At 45.3% G+C, this 7,541-nt stretch overlaps 1 pseudogene; it reads right to left on the bottom strand.

The window, feature by feature from the left end:
- Window positions 1-2,517: 2,517 nt before the first annotated feature.
- LOC123830408 lies at window positions 2,518-3,028 on the bottom strand (annotated as a pseudogene).
- Between the last annotated feature and the right edge of the window lie 4,513 nt (window positions 3,029-7,541).

Here is a 7,541-nt window from a genome sequence, read left to right on the forward strand (position 1 = left end):
GACTGTCTGATGCTCTCACAGCTATCCTCCTTGCTTCCCATTACCACTTCCAAGCCATTTTTCATCCTTCTACCTGCAAAAACCCCAGCTCCTTTGAGGTTCATGCTTCCAAACTAGACCACCTCAGCCCTCCTCTGGTCTGTCATCTAACAATTCCTGAATGAACACCTCTCAATCATGGAAGTTTCTAGCACCTGGCTCTCTAGCTTCCTTTCCACCCTGGAGACTTTCTAGTGGCCTCCTACCAGGAGCTCTTTGAGTGTCCGCAGGAAGGAGAACACAGAGATGAATGCTGTAGTAGGACCCTTCCTGGAAACTTCAACACATATATGGATGATTCATCCAACTCTTGGCATTGCCATTCTTTGACTTCTTCACCTTCGTTATCTTTCCCTCCAATGCCGCTCTCTCCCAGAGTCATTCTCCTGAACTTATCACCACCACTAAAAGTACCACCTCAGAAACCTCCCTGCTCACTCACTTACTCACTCACTCACTCACAGAAACCCCATTCCAAGCCACCAAACTGGCTTCTGCACAGAGATCTTCAGTCCAGAAGCCTGTTTTCTTATCCATGAACCCCCCTCAGGTCCCTACCTTTCTCTTTCCTCCAATGACATTCTGTAATCCACCATTACAGTCACTGACTGGCAACCTTCCCTCCTTCCCCCCTCCCCTCCCTGTGCTCACTCAATTACACTGCAACCCAGACTAAACCCACCCATCCACCAACTCCATACCTCTACCTGAGTATCAGACTCTTGCTGCTGCAAAACTCTCAACTGTGCCAACAAGTCTCACACTAAATTCCTGAAGCCACAAAACTTAGTGGGCCTTACCTGGACAGTGCACTATACTGCCATGGTATGCTCCACCTCTCTTGAATACAACAATCAAAAAGTATCTTTTCTGTCTTCAAACTGCCCATCTGCTCTCTTGCTTCATTCTCAGATGAATATCTTGCCTAATATTTTACTGAGACAATAGAAGGAATCAGGAACTGTCCCATCCTCCTACCACCAAATCTCCCAATTTACCCTCATCTGTCACCAAACCTTTGCTTTCCCGTTCCACCAAAATGGATGAAGTTCCCTGGCTGGTGTGGCTCAGTGGATTGAGTGCTGGCCTGTGAACAGAAGGGTTGCATGTTCAATTCCCAATCAGGGTACATGCCTGGGTTGTGGGCCAAGTCCCCAGTTGGGGGTGCACAAGAGACAACCACATATTAGGTTTCTCTCCTTCTCTTTCTCCCTCCCTTCCCTCTTCTCTAGAAATAAATAAGAAATACATACATACATACATACATACATACATACATATTTTTTTAAAAAAGTAGATGAAGTACATCTGCTCCTAGCTAGTAGCAACTTCTCAAAGTTGTTACTACAGCACTTACTTACTCCTTCTCTCTAACTCCAAGGACAACCTCAAAGCTGTTCACTTACACCCACGTATCTACCAGATGAACTACCCTGATCTCATTGCACACTGTCCTGGGCCAAGACTAGAGAGCAAGAGAGGCTCCTAGAGTACCTGTGAGTGCATCCTTAAACATCAAGCCCTCAGTGCCTCTCCTGCCTCATGCCAAACATGGTCCAGCCCTTGTGATCTTCCAAGAGATTCTCTGGTCTCTTTTCTTATCTTTTCCCCAGACAATGATAGACTTCCATGTCTCCTATAACATTCATCACAATTATAATTAAATAATTATGTAATTATTTGTTTGATGTCCATCTCTCCTACCAGAATATAAGCTCTCTGAGGGCAGGGAACAGATCTACCACATTCACTACTATAACACCTCTCTGTTCCTCAGTTTCCCCATCTGTAGAGTGGAGGTAATTATGCACCCAATAAATGTTACATTTTGTGATTAATAGTATCCCTGGCATCTAGCAATTTCTTAGCATGTAGCAAGTACTTCATCAAAAATTGTTGAATATATAAATGAAAGAGTAAGTCCAGGGCTGAGGAATGGATGGAGATTCAACAGGGTTGAGTACTTTTCTGAGTGTAATAAAATAGAAAAAGGTGGTAGTGAAGTGACCTAAGGACACCAGTCTTCCCCCTTTTTTGGTGTCTGGTACAATGTACTCCATATCTTTTTCTCCCATATTTGTGGGTACCTTCATTCTGGCGCCCCTGGTGCCTATTATCAAGTCAGGTCCAGCTCACTCTTTCCTTCCCAGCCCAAGCAGGGCCATGCTGTGAAATCTTTGGCAAAACAAAATCATTAGTGCGGCTTTCCACTGACACAGTGGGAAAGGCTTACCACAGCCCTTTAGGGAAAGTGAGAGGCCTGGAGACTGTTCTGCCTGTTGCTACAACAGAGTGGTTACTAAAGTAACAGCCCCACCCCTTCTCTGCCCTTAAGGACCTGCAGGCTCCTCCCAGGCCAGCACTGCTTTTCTATTTTTCTTTTTAATTTTTCTTTTATTTTTATAGATCCTGCCTCAGGTTTAGTTGTACAAACAGCACAGGAGAACAGTAGCTCCATGGAGACAGCAGTCCAGGGGTTCACACCAGTCCTTCCATCCTCACAGTGGCAGAGGCCTTTAACTGTGGAGCTTTCGTGGGGGCCTGGGCACCTTTGGGAGCCTGAGCTTGAGATGGAGCTGCAGTCATGGACTGGGGCTTGGTTTGAACTGTGGCCTTGGACTTCAGCCAGCGGAGCCCAAGACCCTTGGCAATGCAGGCATAAGCGCATCTCCCAAGCTTGAGATGAGCTATGTAGGCAAGTCAACTGAGCTTGTGGCTGGCTGCTGCCCTTTGAGATCTTGAGCTTGGCCTGCTTGGGCTTCACGAGGGCCCTGATGGTTTTGGCATATGTGTTCATAGCCTTGGTGTTGTTAGCCTGAGTTTTCTTCAGGCTCTTCATGCCGTGCTTCTTGGCAAAATACATGTTCCTTGGGAACTTGGGATCTACCCCCTTAAGAGATTTGTATCTTTGTAGTTGGGGTCTCTTGATGCAGTTTCTGAGCCATTCTGGGGACTGGTTGTGCATAGTGTGGTTCTTGACCTTGGCCATATCTGCACTAAAGCCTGCAGCTCCCAAAGTGCCTGGGACTGAAAGTGTCCTCACTTTCTTGAATAGGCCCTGTAACTCTACCCCCAGGCTCCTTTCTGTCCTTGGAAAGGAGTAAAGAGAAAGTGCATGCTCACAGGTCACAGAGACCCAAGGAGACCCTGCAGGAAACCTCCAAGGCTCCTGTCTTTTGTGGCCATGCCTCTCAGATCCAATCCCTCCCTGCACCTGCCTCTCCATTTTCCTCCTCCTCAACATTTTCTGCACGCATGGCTGCCAGAAATCACCAAGATGCAGTTTTTGGTTTAGCCCCACAAAACTGCCATAGATTCCTGGACATTTGGCAGGAGAGTAGTAAGAGCTACAAATCATTCACAGTACCAGAAACCAAGGGCAGTTGGCAGCACCTCCTTGACCTCTGTCTGTGATCTCCATCTCAGTCTGGCAGCCTGGACTATGGGGTTTGAAGGAGGGGTATCATCATCACTGATGCCAGATCCCTTGGCTGCATCTGCAAGAACTGTTTTCTTTTATTCCCTCACCCACTATTTCTCTTCCAAGCTCCCTCCCCTCCTTCCCCTCCTATGGTCATTGCAACTCTCTTCAGGTTTCCCATGGGGTCAAGCTGTCTAATATTTATTTTTACCCCAAAGGGGCTTTGGCCTTCCCTGTTCCCCTGTCTTGACATATGACCCAAACCCAAATGGCTGCTGAGATGGGAGTGGGAAAAACAGACCTGTGTGTCCCAGCTTTCTAAAACTGTCCCATTGTCTGTCTCACTCTACCTACCCATCAGTCTGCTTCAAGGTGACCTGGCTGCAGACCATCAGTCTTGGCAGATGCCTCCTTGCTCAGCTCCCCAAGGAAGACCTGTGGCTTTGATACAAAAGGAGGTTCTTTTCACAAAACATGTTCCAAACAGAAATAGTGGGTGAGGGAATAAATATTTATTTTAAATATTTAAATATTTATTTTAAAATAGGAATTAATAAGAAAACATAGATTCCTTCCAAATTGGCCTTTCCTTTTATTATTCTGAAGGGTCACTTCTGAGCAAAAGGAATAGGATCTTTTCATTGGGAGCAATTCCTAAAGGACTTGATTTCAAGTCACAGAATTATCTCTTTTTTTTTCCTCATCAGAAATTCAATGTTGCTTTACCTAGACATTGAAAACTTGTGACAATAGTGGTGCTCCTTGTCTTTTTGTCTTTTACAATGAGCCCCTGCTTGCGTGCTGAGCTTTGGGCAGAAAAAGAGAAAAATCCATCATTGCTCCAAGCACCCTGGCTGGGTTGTTTCATCCTGTGATGGAGTGAACGGCAACAGTGAGGTGAGGCATGGTGGTAAGTGTAGTGCCTTGCCCACTTCTCAGCTGTGTGATCTCAGACAAGTTACTGGTCCTCTCTGAGCCACAGTGTCCTCAACTTTACAGCAAGGATACTACTACCTTCCTTTATTGTTAAGAACCACATTGAGATAATTTATTGGAAGCCCCTCCCACAGTGTCTGTCACATACACAATCAGTGAATAGGAGTTACAGCAAAAGATTCAGGAAAGGTGGCCTGTATGCAGGTTCAGCCTGGGGGTGTGGAGGGAGATTGGGGAAGAACTGCTTGCCACTCAAGGCACCAGCCTCCTTACTGCATAATTGCTCATTAGGTCCATCCTGTTCTCACTTCCTGTCTTTAATATCTGAAGAGGTTCACTTGCTGTGTTAGGACAAGTGCCACTCTGACGAGGGATGTCTGAACCCTTAAGACAGGATGGAAACTATACATAATTTATTTTAGTAACTAAGTATTGAGTTAACTAAAAATTATAGTTAACTAAAAATGGGTAGTGGGTGGCCCGCTAGGGATTTCCCCCCTCTTCTTCAGTAAAAGAAGCTGTCGAGTCACAGTTGAGCAAATCTTCAGGGCCACTCCTTGCTATGATGGTATAAGCCAGGGATGCTCCTCCCTCGGGGAAAAAACACCTTGTTTGACTGGGGAAACTGCTGCTCTTGAGGCATGCAAAGGTCCAAGAAAGATTTGCATTCTGTATATAAGAATCCCAGGGATCCCCTGGAAGAAAAGGGACTGATGGTATGTCAACACCACCAACCATGGCCCGCATCAGCACTAGCCATCACTGCTACCAATACTCCCATTTCTACCACCAACCATAATCACTACCACCTCCACTTCTACCATCACCACCTTCACTTCCATCACATAGCCTACCACCACTACCACCAGGATACCACATACTCTCCCAACCATCACACTACCATCGGCACGGCCACACCACTGATCATCACCACCCCACCTTCACCACCACCATCACCACCTCCATTACACAGTTCGTCACCTTCATCATCACCAGCACTCCACCTCCTAAAATTCTGATCTTTAAGTTTGGAAAAGGGATCTTGGCCTAAACCTCTTGTCCCAAAACCTTAAAATAAAGGAGAGAGAAAGAGAGAGAGGGAGACCCTAGGGGCTTTGATCCTAGGAGGGGAGAGAGGAAGGGTAATGGAAGTTTTGTCCTTTTGAGACCATGGGTCTTAGGATCTACTTATACCCTGGTAATGAGCAGTGTATGTGTATGGAAAGAAAACAACATGGTCTTTGGGAGCTCAGACTCCTTAAGTCATGAGGAGCCCTTTTGACAGGGAAAATAGGAGGTTTGTTCCTTCTTAAAGGACAGCTGGGTCCATGCGTCTTAAGCCAACCAGTTCATTAGGCAAATAGACTCCAAAAACAGTTCCAACTCCACCCTCTTAAGACAGTCAGTCACCAAAGGCAATGGAAGGATGATGTAATTGAGTAGGCAACTGGCGCCAGTGACCACCAGCCTTGCGGGTAGTTAGATGCAAAGTTTTGGCTTTCTGATATCCCTGGTTAATGGACAAGGCCCAAGCATTTCTGTTAGGGCCTATGAAGACATGTTAATCCTATTTCAAATAATAAAAAGAGAGATAGAAAGACAAAGTCAGGAAAAGAAAAATGCAAATGAGAAGCAATTTCTATACCATGTCCTGGTATGAATTTGCCACTTCTACTCACTGAGAATCAAAGGACTCCTCATTGGAGAGTGGGGCAAGGATGTTTGTGTCTTGGTCCAATCTTTGTGCTTCTTTTATCAGTTAGTTCTGCAATCCTCTCCCCCTTTGTGTATAATGCACTTCCTTGAATAAAAGTGCCCTGGATATTTTGGCTTTTTCACTGAGATTGTACAGGGTTCCCACTCTCTCCAACTTCAATTGCTCATGGTTCTAACCTAAAGGTAGAGCTTAATGAGTTGTGTTCATAGCTTTAATCCAGCCTTCGCTATTGGATTAAGGGAGTTGGCCCTCCTTCCCAAGTGGGCTGTGAAAGGTCTGCTCCGTGGTTTACTGGGAATGGCCTTGTAGTGCCTGGGCTGCTGCACAGTCTGCCTCTCTGCTGTGGGTAGTCTCTATCTGCCTTGCAGGAGTGCAAGGAGACTGTAAAGCCTGCCCTGTTTATTGGGTGGCAAGAGATATAAGCAGCCCAGAAAGGCCTCTCCTGACCCATCAGTGTTGGCAGTTTAGTTGATGTACTGATAGTGCCACCCCCTCCTCACCCTGCCGCTACCCTGCCTGAGGTTTTATTTTCATGTTTTGTTACGTAACTATTTCATGTCCACTTCTGTGCAAACTCCCTAGGGCAGTTCTCCAGCCCACACTCTACTTAGCTCAGCTGGGACTCAAGAATTCAGGCTGGAATCCTGAATTCAACCCGAAACACTGCAAGGGCAGCTGCCTCTGTGAGTACAAAGTGACATAAATGGTCCCAGGTAGACTGTGTCCCTAAGGTCTCCAGCTGCCTGCATCTGACATGTTAGGCCAAAGTTTGAAGAGTTTTTGGTTTATGAAACACTCAGTCCCTGATATCAAAACCACCAACTTCAAATCATAAATATGGTAGTTTTGGGTTGATTGTTATTTTGTTTTTAATGTTATCACCCTTAGCCAGAATCTCTGTTGTGTTCATGTGAATTTTATGTGCAATATGTGTATGTGTACTACAATTTCAAAATTTTTATTTTGTGGCAAAAAGCCATGAGGATCTCTTGAAGAAAAACACAAATAAGCACAAAAGAAATACTGCAGCAATGATATGAACCCTGAGCAGCCCATGCAGCGAAATTAAAGGAAACCAGTTCTAATGTATCCCATTCTAGTTCCAGCTAAGTCCTCCCCAGAGAACTGAGATAAAGTGTATGTGTGTGTGTGTGTATCTCAAAGTATGGGTGGGTGGTAAATGTGTGTGTGAGTATAAGTCATGTGAATGTAAGCATAAGTGTGTGTGAACATGTGAGTGTGGATGTGAATATATGAGTGAGCAAAAATGTAATTGTGTGAGTATATTTGTGTATGAGTGTGGTTTATATAATGTGAGTGTGTAAGTGAACATTGATATGCATGTGAGCAAAGGTGTGTATGCATATAGGTTGTCTGAGTGTGAGTATGAGTGCATGACTGTAAGTTGGATGTGTAGTTCCAAGTGTG

Source organism: Phyllostomus hastatus, unplaced genomic scaffold, assembly GCF_019186645.2.
Source record: "Phyllostomus hastatus isolate PE091 unplaced genomic scaffold, TTU_PhHast_1.1 phas_scaffold_129, whole genome shotgun sequence".
Classification (NCBI taxonomy): Eukaryota; Metazoa; Chordata; class Mammalia; order Chiroptera; family Phyllostomidae; genus Phyllostomus; species Phyllostomus hastatus.